We start from the raw sequence: 12,342 nt of genomic DNA on the forward strand, positions 1-12,342 counted from the left end.
GAGTCCATGAATTTTTTTACATAAACTTGGCAGAATTCAAATGGAATAGATGCCTTGGTTTGCTTATTACTGCTCTGCATTATAAGACTGCTTCAGGGCAAACAATCAAAGTTTCTTGATGTTAGCAAGGATTTTTAGGAGGGCAGAAGTTTAAAATAAAGCTAATGTAGAAAATTTTTTTCTAATTGCAAAATTTGACTCAATGTTCTCTCAAACTATTTTCTTGCCCGAATCATTTTCCTCATTCTATTTTCTTTTCTTTTCTTTCTTTTCTCTTTTTTTGAAATTTAGACAGGTAAGCCCACCTTTGAGTTCCTCATCTGTATAAAGGGAATAGTAACAATAATTACAATGAGTTGTTGAAGTATAGATCATATCTGGGAAAGCCCTGGGCTATCCCACAATGCCATACAATGGCAACCATAACTGAGGTTATTTCTCCACTCCCTCACAGTGGTTTAAATGAAACACTGCATCTTCAGCTCCTGAAGAGCAGACTGGAGGTCCACTTTTGTAGATTTTTAGAATTCATGGCTTTGTATGACAATATATGACAATATGATTAAGTAGTTCCCATTTTCTCTGAATGTGTCCATCACTTATTCATTTCCTATAACATTAGGCATTTCTCAAGGCTAAATTACAAACTTTTCATTCTTTTGACATTCCCTTTCTGAAGCTCCTAAATGATCTTACAGTTTCAGAGGTGATCTGTTGGGAGCAGTTCTGCTAAATTTTGTGGAAAAATCATCCAATTAAATTATTAGACCTAGTTTTCCTGCCAACAGGCCAGCTATGGCATGTTGAATCATAACTCCATTTTTGCCTCCAGTCACATCTAAAACCTCAATGGTCTCATGATGCTGTGATGTTCCAGGGCAGGATTACATCAGCAAAGACATCCTGAGGAAGATGTCTAATCAACATAAATTATTCCTGACCTAGGATCTTCATCTGCATAAGTTCCTCATTGTTCTATGATTGTCACCACAGCCCTCTGAGTCATCTGTTACTCCTGATGTACGGAATAAAGGTGTGGCAAGCTCAGGGTTTTTCATCTTTGGTGCCCAGAGCAGCATTGATCAGGGCAAAAGCTCAGCTTCTTCTCTAAGTCTCATTTCTTGTCTTAATTAATTTCCCTTGTGCTGTCATGGCTCACAGGAGACTAAGACTTACAGGAGACTAAGACGTTTTAGTAACATTCCCTTTCTCTGTTCCCTACAGCTATGAGGATAAGCTACCATTACTTATCTACAATTACACTTCTTATCCTTTTACTAGTTTCATTTCCACCATTGTCCATAGAACATTTTGATTGAATGCTACAGCTACTCCTCAAACATTGTATGGAAAAACAAGTTCATCTCTCCTAAGAGACATCTTCACTAATTTTCCTTAATTATCAAAACACTCTGAGTGTTTCCAGGCTCAAAATTTGGTATCATTTTTTCCTAGTTCTATTTTAACCTACAACTACAAATTCTGTGAATCTTTTCTTGTAATAATGTTAAGATTCACTTTTCCATCAATACCATAGTTGCACTGCATCCTTACTTCCTTTACAAACTCTCTAGTTTCCTGATCCCTGGCCTTAACTATCTCATGTGTATGGCTTGATAGGAATTATTTTCATATGATTTTTTTCTACACTAAGACAGTTTTGAGACTATTTGTACAATATTAATTATCTTTTATCACAAGTATCCACATGGCTACCTATAAATTAGTTTATTATTCAAAATATTTCATCATTGGAACTACTATTCTATTAGCTAAAATTTTACTTCCATGAAAGATATTCAGCTCCTCTACCATGTTTGCTATCTTCAAGTTTGACCTTTTTTGCCTTTCACCTTTTTAGGTGGGCAATCAGTGTAACATTGCCTTAAGATCCTCATTATTGCAAGAAGAGTGGGAAATCACAAAAAGAAAGAGGGAATGCTTCTGTTGATAATCATTTGATCTGCAATTTAAAAAAATAAATTCAAGAGTTTTTGTTTTGTTTTGTTTTTTGGCTTGGTAGCCTAGAACTGAACTTCATATCACACTATCCTCTTTTATCTTTAGAGACCCATACTCTTAAATATCTTCAAAATTCAGCTCTGCATTTAACTTCAAGGATCTTTCTTGAATGACTGCACATAGATAAAATATACCCTCTGCTTAAGTGGCTGTGCTCTTTATTTAGAAATTATAAGTGTTCAGTTGTTGACAGACTATTATTTTCAAGTACCTTTCAATGTGTAATGATTGTTATATGTTATATGCACATCTCCTGTCATCAACCTGGGACACAAATTAATAGCACATTCTTTTTATTTTTCAAATTAATTTCCTATTTAATACCTTTTTTTCTTCCTAGGATGTTTGCTTTTCTTGATGTTCCAAGACCTCTCAGGATGCTTATTCAGACTTAGAGGTCAGTTCTAGTTATCATCCTCTGACCAGTCAACCAAAGAGTTGAATTCTTTTCATCTGTTACTAATATCACTGGCACAAGATATATGTATTGAAATAAAGACAACCAAGAAGTTCCATTGTTGTCACTGTTGAAATACCCTGGTGCCATACTTCTTTTTGTGGATAAGCCACAATAAATTGGGCATGGCTCTTTTCTGAAAATCTGGTCATTGCTTCTCAGCCTTTTGGCTAAGGTCACGTGTAGTATCTGAAAACCTGGCCACCCTGCCCACTTCATGCCTGTCTAGCCATGAGTGTACTTTCCAATGCATGGAAGGAACTCAGCTGTACTGGCCCACATTGCTTCTTATGATTGGCCCATAGCCAGATCTTCTATACTAATGGACTAGGCTCAGGTCTTTGAATCTGGGCACAACTATACAAATTTTCTCTGTAGTACTAACATGCATGAGTTTGAAGTGATTTAAAGTTTTGGCTACTGCAGTCATTAATGTCACTCTTTCATCTGTGGTTTATGCATAGCTGCTCTAAGAGCAAAAGATATTTCCCCTTGTTTCTAAAAAACACACCCACTTCCTGTCACAGGATAAGAAACAAACTTTCAAGGGGAAATCTGGTCTTGTACATATCTAGTCAGTGTGAAGAATGAACTAATCTATTTCTTCTCTTTCCATAGTCTCCATTATGGTACCTATTTGTAGAGACACTATTATGTTTTGTTTTGGCTGACCAAATCCCTAATCTCAATACCCTTTGCCCATCTCTACTAAAATGGCTGGATAAACAAAATGTGTGCTTTTCTAATGTCTCATTAGTTCTGACTAATTAGACCATATGGAAATATGCTGGGTAAAAGTAAGAGGCAATAAAAATTAACATTCCTGGGGCCGGGGATTTAGCTCAGTGGTTTCACCACCTGCCATGCAAGCACAAGGACCCGAGTTCGATCCCCGGTACAAAAAAAAAAAAAAATTGCAAAAATTAACATTCTAAAAACAAAAGATTTCTTCTGTATTTTTAACCACAAAAGTAACCTTCAAATTATAGAAATTACTACTTGTCTGAAGAGTTGCATCAAATCTTTAGACAAGTATAACTTTATTTCTAGTTATGTGGTAACCTCTCAAGTTAAAAATTACAAACAGCGGTCCCACTGCTCCCTGTCCAGAGGAAGGGGCTTCTGAGGCACCATCCTACTGCTCCCAGCCTAGAGGAAGGGGCTTCTGAGCTGCCTTTCCACTGCTCCCAGCCCAGAGGAAGGGGCTTTGGAGCCACTGTACCACTGGTCCCAGCTCAGAGGAGGTGAGCTGCACGGGTGCCAACAGGACACCCTCCCCCCACCATAGTCAAAATGAGAAGACACGTAAATAAGTCTCAAAAACAGACTTCTGGATCACGTACAGCAACCCCAAAGGGAAATGAGAGGGAAAACTCTGATACTCAACCACCTAGACCCCCTGAACTGGCAACAAAAGAGGATCTGGAAAAAATGAAATCAGAAATAATTTCTCATATAACAGCAGAGACTGTGCTCATAGTGCAAGAAATGATTAATAAATCTAGACAGGAGCTGAGGAACGTGATAGAATCCCAACATAGGAAACAAATGAAATCCATAAAACAGATGCAAATAGATTTCCAGGAGATCAAAAACTCCACTGAAAGTCTACACAGCAGAATGAGCCAATGTGAGGACACAATTTCAGATATAGATGATAAGATTGCAATTAGTGACCAGGAAAAGAAAAATCACTTCAGAATTGTAAGGGACCACTAGAAATCAATTCAGCAGCTGCTAGATGATGCAAAGAAGAATAACATAAGACTAATTGGAGTCAAAGAAGAAATAGGAGAGTGTGCAGATGACATAAAAAAACTGGTCACAGAAGTAATGGCAGAAAACTTCCCAAGCAGGGGAAAAGAACTTGACATACAGATAAGTGAGGCATATAGGACTCCAAATAGCCTTGATCAAAAAAAATCTACACATAGGCATATAATTGTTAAGATTCCAGAAACTCAACAGAAGAACAAATTTCTACAAGCAATAAGAGAAAAGAAACAAATCACATACAAAGGAAAGCCCATCAGAATCACAGCAGACTTCTCAACACAAACAATCAAGGCAAGAAGAGCTTGGAGTAACATATTCCAAGCCCTAAAAGAAAACAGCCTCCAACCCAGATTGATGTACCCTGCAAAACTATCTTTGAAAATTGATGGAGAAATAAGATACTTTCATGACAAAGAGCACCTTAGGAACTTCGTGAATACCAAACCAGCACTCCAAAAAATGTTAGACAATATCCTAGGAACAGACATTGAGGATCACAACCCCAGGAAGCAAAGCAGAATGAACCCATCCGGCATGACAAGAAATTAAATGTAAAGGGGGAGAACCCAACAAAAAGAAAAAGTCATGGCAATGACAAGTTGATACGTTTCAGTTATAACCACCAATGTTAATGGTCTCAATTCACCAATCAAAAGAAATAGACTGGCAGAATGGGTCAAGAAGCAAAATCCAACAATATGCTGCATATAAGAAACACACTTAATTGAAAAAGAAACACATAGACTGAAAGTTAAAGGGTAGAAAACAATACTCCATGCAACAGGAACCTGAAAAAAAGCAGGAGTAGCTATCCTTTTGGCAGATCAAGTAGATTTCAAACCAACACTGATTAAGAGAGACAAAGAAGGACACCACATCCTTGTAAAGGGAACAATCCAACAGGAAGTGATGACAATCATAAATATCTATGCACCAAACACTAGTGCACCCAACTACATAAAACAAATACTAACAGACATGAAAAGTCATATATGCACTAATAAAATAGTAGTGGGGGACCTCAATACCCCACTGTCACAAATAGATAGATCAACTAGACTAAAAATAAGTAATGAAATACTAGAACTCAATCGAACTCTTGAACAAATGGACTTAACAGATATTTACAGAGAGTTCCACCCCACAAAATCAGAATACACATTCTTCCCAGCTACACATGGGTCATTCTCCAAAATAGACCACATACTCACTCATAGAACATGTTTAAGTAAGTGCAAAGGAATTGAAGTCATCCCCTGTATATTATCAGACCATAGTGCCATGAAATTGGAGAGCCATAGCAAAAGAAACTCAAAAATTTTCATAAACATGTGGAAATTGAACAACACATTTCTGAATAACCAATGGGTCACAGAGGAAATTAAAGAAGAAATCAGACAGTTCCTTCAATTAAATGACAATGACAATACAACATATCAGAATCTATGGGACACAATGAAAGCAGTCTTACGAGGGAAATTCATAGCAGTGAATACACATATTAGGAAAACAGCACAAGCCCAATTAAACAACCTGATGCTGAACCTCAAGCTTCTAGAAAAAGAAGAGCAGGACAACCCCAAAGCTCATACAAGGGAGGAAATTATAAAGATCAGAGGAGAAATCAATGCAATGGAGACTAAGAGAACGATACAAAAAATCAATGAAGCCAAGAGTTGGTTCTTTGAAAGAATCAACAAAATTGACAAACCCTTAGCCAACCTTATCAGAAAAAGGAAAGAAAAGGCCCAAATCCATGCAATTAGGAAAGAAAAGGGTGAAATTACAACAGACCCAGCAGAAATCCAGAGGATCATCAATACCTACTTCCAGAACCATACGAATTAGCAAAGTTGAACGAAGAAGACCAAAAAATTCTAAACAACCCAATATCAACCAATGAAATTGAAAACGTAGTTAAAAACATATCAACTAAGAAAAGCCTGGGTCCTAATGGCTTCACTGCCGAATTCTACAAGACATTTAGAGAGGAACTACCACCACTACTGTTTAAACTCTTCAATGAAATTGAAAGGGAAGCAATACTTCCAAATTCATTCCTGGAAGCAAGCATAACCTTGATACACAAAGCAGAGAAAGACCCAACTGAAAAAGAGAACTATAGGCTAATCTCACTAATGAACATAAATTCAAAAATCCTTAATAAGATACTGGCAAATAGAATGCAGAAGATCATCAAGAAGATCATACACCTTGTTCAAGGAGGATTCATCCCAAGGATGCAGGGATGGTTCAATATATGCAAATCAATCAATGAAATACACTATATCAATAGAGCCAACCCAGAACCCAGAAGGAAGCTCCCCTGCCACCATCCCATGCTCCTAGGGCAGAGAAGCTGAGTCTGTCCCAACACCTGGAAGGAAGCTCCTCCCGCCACCATCCCAAGCTCCTAGGGCAGACAAGGTAAGCCACGTGGGTGCCAGAAGCACCCCCTCCCCCCCGTGGAAATGAGAAGACACATAAAAAAGCCTCAAAAACAGACTTCTAGATAACCTACAGCAACCCCAAGGGGAAACGAGATGGAACAATCTGATACTCAACTACCTGGACTCTCTGAACTGGAATCAAAAGAGGATCTGGGAAAAATGAAATCAGAAATAATTACTCAGATAACAGCAAAGATTGTGCTCATCGTGCAAGACATGATTAATAAATCTAGAGAGGACACAGACAAACAAATAGAGGATCTGAGGAACATAATGGAATCCCAACATAGGAAACAAATGGAATCCATAAAACAGATGCAAACAGATTTCCAGGAGATTAAAATCTCCATTGAAAGTCTGTGCAGCAGAATAAACCAATGTGAGGATAGAATTTCAGATATAGAAGAAAAGATTGCAATTAGTGACCAGGAAAAGAAAAACTGCTTTAAAATTGTAAAGGAACACAAGAAATCAATCCAGTACCTGCTAGACGATGCAAAGAAGAATAACATAAGACTCATTGGAGTCAATGAAGAAAGAGAAGAGAGTGCAGATGACATAAAAAAACTCTTCACAGAAGTGATGGCAGAAAACTTCCCAAGGAGGGGAAAAGAACTTGACATACAGATAAGTGAGGCATATAGGACTCCAGCTAGCCTTGATCAAAAAAAATCTACACATAGGCATATGATAGTTAGGATTCCAGAAATCCAACAGAAGAACAAAATTCTACAAGCAGTGAGAGAAAAGAAACAAATCACATACAAAGAAAAGCCCATCAGAATCACAGCAGACTTCTCAGTGCAAACCATCAAGGCAAGAAGAGCTTGGAGTGATGTATTTCAAGCCCTAAAGGAAAACAGCCTCCAACTCAGATTGATGTACCCTGCAAAACTATCTTTCAAAATTGATGGAGAAATAAGATACTTTCATGATAAAGAGCACCTCAGGAACTTCATGAATACCAAACCAGCACTCCAAAAAATTTTAGATCGTAACCTAGGAAAAGACAATGAGGGTCACAACCCCAGGAAACCCAGCAGAATGAATCCATTGGTCATGACAAATTAAATGCAAAGGGAGAGAATCCAACAAAAAGAAAAAGTCATGACAAGGCTTTTAAAACTTTGAACTTCATCTCCCTAATGAGTGTATAATTCAATCTGGTTATTGTACTGATTAGTATTTTTCGATTCTACAGTTGCACACCTTTCCTTGTGCTATACTGGCTATTTATCATCTTCTTATGTCTACTTTTTAATTGGGTTGTCTATAAATGAGCTCTAAGAATTCTTTATATATTCTGGTCATAGGTTGTATGCAGTGTAAATATGGTCTGTTTAAGGACTACTTTTCATTTTAATGATGTCATTTAAAGTTCTAAATTTTGATGGAATCTCACTTATAAATTTTTTTCTTTTATACATCATGTCTTTTGTATCCTAGGTAGGTCTTGCCTACCCTGAATTCATAAACATTTTCCCTTATAATTTCTTCTTAAAGTTTTATACTTTTAGGCTTTCTTATTTAGGTTCATAGATCCCTTCAAGTTATTTTCAGGTATGGAAAAAAAGGGTTGAGGTTAATTTTTTATATACAGATACCAGGTGTTCTAGTGCCGTTTGCTGAAAACACTATCTCTTCCTCGGCTCTTGAATTGAGTTTATATTCTATAAAATGCTAATGTTAAATAACTTTTCAAAACTCAGTGGACCATAAATGTGTGGTTCTATTTCTGGATTCTCTGTTTTATTCAAATGATGTATATGTCTTTCCTTACACCAACACTGCCTTGATTACTGTAGCTTTAGAAGAAGTCTTAAAATTGGGTACTAAACGTCTTCCAAAACTGATTTGTTTTTGTTTTTTTTTTTAACTTTTCTAGGTCCTTTGTACTGCTATATAACTTTTAAATTTCAATATCCAATTCTTCATTCATAGCAAGTATACACAGACCTGAATTTTTATATATACCTTGTGTTTTCTAATCCTGCTAAATTCAAATACAAGTTCTAGGGGCTCCTAGAGACTTCTTAGTATTTTCTCTGTAGACGATCATTTCATCTACATATAAAGATCTTGCTTCTACCTTGCCAAACCTATCCTAATTGTGTCATTTTATTGCCAGACTATTTTGGTTGGGCCTAGGTTTCAAAGTTTAATGGACAGATAAAGAGTAAGCATATCTGCCCTTGTTCCCCACCTTAAGGAGAAAGCTTTCTATCTTCTCCATTCATATAAGGTGTTCTCGCTGGAAGTATGGAGTATATGCCTTTAAGCTGTTGAGAAGTTTCTGTTCTACTTCTAGGCTCCTGATAGCTTTTACCATGAACAGCTGTAGAATTTAGTCCAATACTTTTTCTCCAACTAGTGACAGGATCATATGGCTTTTTCCTTTCCTCTGTTAAAATGATGACTTTTAGGGGTGGATCTTCCTTCCAATGCTGAACCAACACTGCCATCCCTATAACAAAACCACTTTCTACATCCTGCCAGATCTGACTTCTAATAGTTTGTTTTGTTAAACAAATTTCTATCTATGTTCATACTTTCTTCTTCTATTATCTTTATCCAGTTTTAGGATTAGCACAATGTTGAGTTCCTAAAAAGAGGGAAGAAGTGTTCCTTCTTTTTTCTGCTTTAATTGTTTGATATAATTTATCAGTTAAAATATTTATGAGCCTGCTGTTGTCATATAGGTAGGTTTTCAAGCTAGGAATATTCTTTCTTTAATAGGTGCTATTCAAATTTTATATTTCCTCCAGAGTTAGTTTCATTAATTTGTCTTCCAAGGTACTTCTTAGAAGTTGTCAAATTTATTTCAAAACAGATTTTTGAAATGTGCTTTCTATATTCTTTTAAATTCTGTAAAATCTGTCACAACATCTCCTAGATCTTGATATTGTAATTTAAAAAACATATAATTGATATTGTGTAACAGGAAGAAAAGGTCTAAAGGTGTATGGGAAGTGGGAGGAGTAGGGGAAAGGAAAAAAGGCAAAAGGAAAAAAAAGAAAAGAAAAAGAAAAAAGAAAAAAGGGAAAAGAAAAAAATATGAGAAAAGGAAAAAAATGGAAACAAAGTCTTTGCAAATAGGGAAGGGTAGAGGGGGTGAAGGGAGGGCACAGGAAGGGGAAAAAAAATAAGAACCAAGATACTCATGTAATGGTACAAGATCCCAATAATGTATGCAAGTGTATTTTATACCTAAAATATACCAATAAACTTAATGGGAAAAAAAAATAGAGCCAAGGACAAAAACTATATGATTATCTCCATAGATGCAGAAAAAGCATTTGACAAAATCCAACATGCATTTATGATAAAAACCCTACAAAAAATTGGAATAGATGGTCTCTACCTCAATCTGATAAAAGCCATCCATGAAAAACCAACAGCCAATATCATACTAAATGGTCAAAAACTGAAATCCTTCACACTAAAATCAGGAACAAGACAAGGATGTCCACTATCACCACTCTTGTTCAATATAGTTCTGGAAACATTAGCCACAGCAATTACACAAGAAAAAGAAATAAAAGGAATAAAGATAGGAAATGAAGAAGTCAAATTGATATTATTTGCAGATGACATGATACTCTATATAGAAGACCCCAAGAACTCCACCAAAAGTCTTCTAGACTTAATAACCAAATTCAGTCAAGTAGCTGGTTACATGGTCAACACACAAAAATCAATAGCTTTCCCCTACACCAATGACAGACTCACTGAGAGAGAAATAGGGCAAATAATTCCTTTCACAATAGCATCCAAAAAACTGAAATACCTAAGAATCAACCTAATGAAAGAAATCAAAGACCTCTTCTCTGAAAACTATAGCACTCTGAAAAGAGAGATTGAAGATGATATCAGAAAATGGACAGACATCCCCTGCTCCTGGGTAGGAAGGATCAATATAGTGAAAATGGCCATACTTCCAAAACTGCTCTATAGATTCAATGCAATTCCATTTGAGATCCCAGCAGCATACTTCACAGACCTTGAGAAAACAATCCATAAATTCATTTGGAACAAGAAGAGACATAGAATAGCAAAAGCAATTCTAGGTAACAGAGACATGGCAGGGGGTATCACAACCTTCAACTTGAAACTATACTACAAAGCTACTGTGATAAAAACAGCATGGTACTGGCAAAGAAACAGACCTGAGGACCAGTGGAACAGATTAGAAGATGCAGAAACAACGCCAGACACACTCAGCCACCTCATCTTTGACAAAGGAGCCAAACACCCTCACTCGAGGAATGATAGTCTCTTTAATAAACGGTGCTGGAAAAATTGGGTTTCAACTTGCCAAAGATGAAAACTAGACCTATATCTCTCACTATGCACTCAAGTAAAATTGAAATGGATCAAAGATCTAAATATTAAAACAGAATCGCTGAATTGGCTCGAACAGTGGTTAGGTAGAACTCTTGAAGACATTGGTGTAGGAAAAGATTGTATGAACAAAACCTCAGTTGCCCGTGAACTAATGCAAACAATGAACAAGTGGTATCTCTTCTTATTAAAAAGCTTCTGCACAGCAAGAGAAACCACCAACAGTGTGAAGAGACAACCCACAATGTGGGAAAAATTTTTCACCTGGTGTTCCTCAAACAAAGGTCTACTATCTAGAATCTATAAGGAACTTAAAAAAATCAGACTCCCCAAATTTAAAGACCCAATCTAAAAATGAGCATCTGAAATGAACAGACATTTCTTAGACAAAGAAGTAGAAATAGCAAATAAACATATGAAAAAATGTTCAACACCTCTGGTCATTCGAGAGATGCAAATGAGAACACTGAGATTCCAACTCATCCCAAGAAAGAATGGCTGCTATCTTGAAATCAACCAATAACAAATGCTGGCAGGACTGTGGCGAAAGAGGAACCCTGCTCCACTGCTGGTGGGAGTGTAAACTGGTGTACCCACTGTGGAAATCAGTATGGAGATACCTCAAAGAACTAGGACTGGAAGTCCCATTTGACCCAGGTATTCCCCTGCCGGGTATCTTCCCCAAAGAATTAAAAGAATCATACCACAGTGATATATGTGCACCCATCTTCATAGCAGCACAATTTGTAATAGCTAAAACTTGGAAGCAGCCCAAATGCCCATCAACTGGAGACTGGATAAAGAAAATGTAGTTTTTTAAAATCAAATGGAGTACTACTCAGCCATAAAAAATGAGAAATTAGAGACATTTATAGCTAAAAAGATGCACATTGAGACGATACTCTTAAGTGAAATAAATAGGACACACATATATAAATACCGAATAGTTTTTCTAGTGTCAGAAACTGAAAGTGTAAATAAGGACTAAAAGGTATAACAGATAATGTGAAATAGGAAGAAAAGGGGCAAAGGGGAAGGGTAAGAAGGACGGGTAGGGGAAAGGAAAGAAGGGAGTGGAATTAATATGAGAAAATGGAAAAATGGAAACAAAGTCTTTGTAAATAGGGAAGGTTGGACAGGTTGAAGGGAGGGCAGGTTAAGGGTGAAAAATAAGAACCAAGAGAGATTATGTAAAGGTGCAAATTTCCAATGATGAATGTCATTATATTGTATACCTAAAATGTACCAATGATCGGAAGGAATAATTGATAATGTGAAATAGGAAGAAAAGTTCCA

Source organism: Heterocephalus glaber, unplaced genomic scaffold (genome assembly GCF_053883595.1).
Source record: "Heterocephalus glaber isolate CG9 unplaced genomic scaffold, H.glaber_assembly_v1.0 deba00000071, whole genome shotgun sequence".
NCBI classification, from domain to species: Eukaryota; Metazoa; Chordata; class Mammalia; order Rodentia; family Bathyergidae; genus Heterocephalus; species Heterocephalus glaber.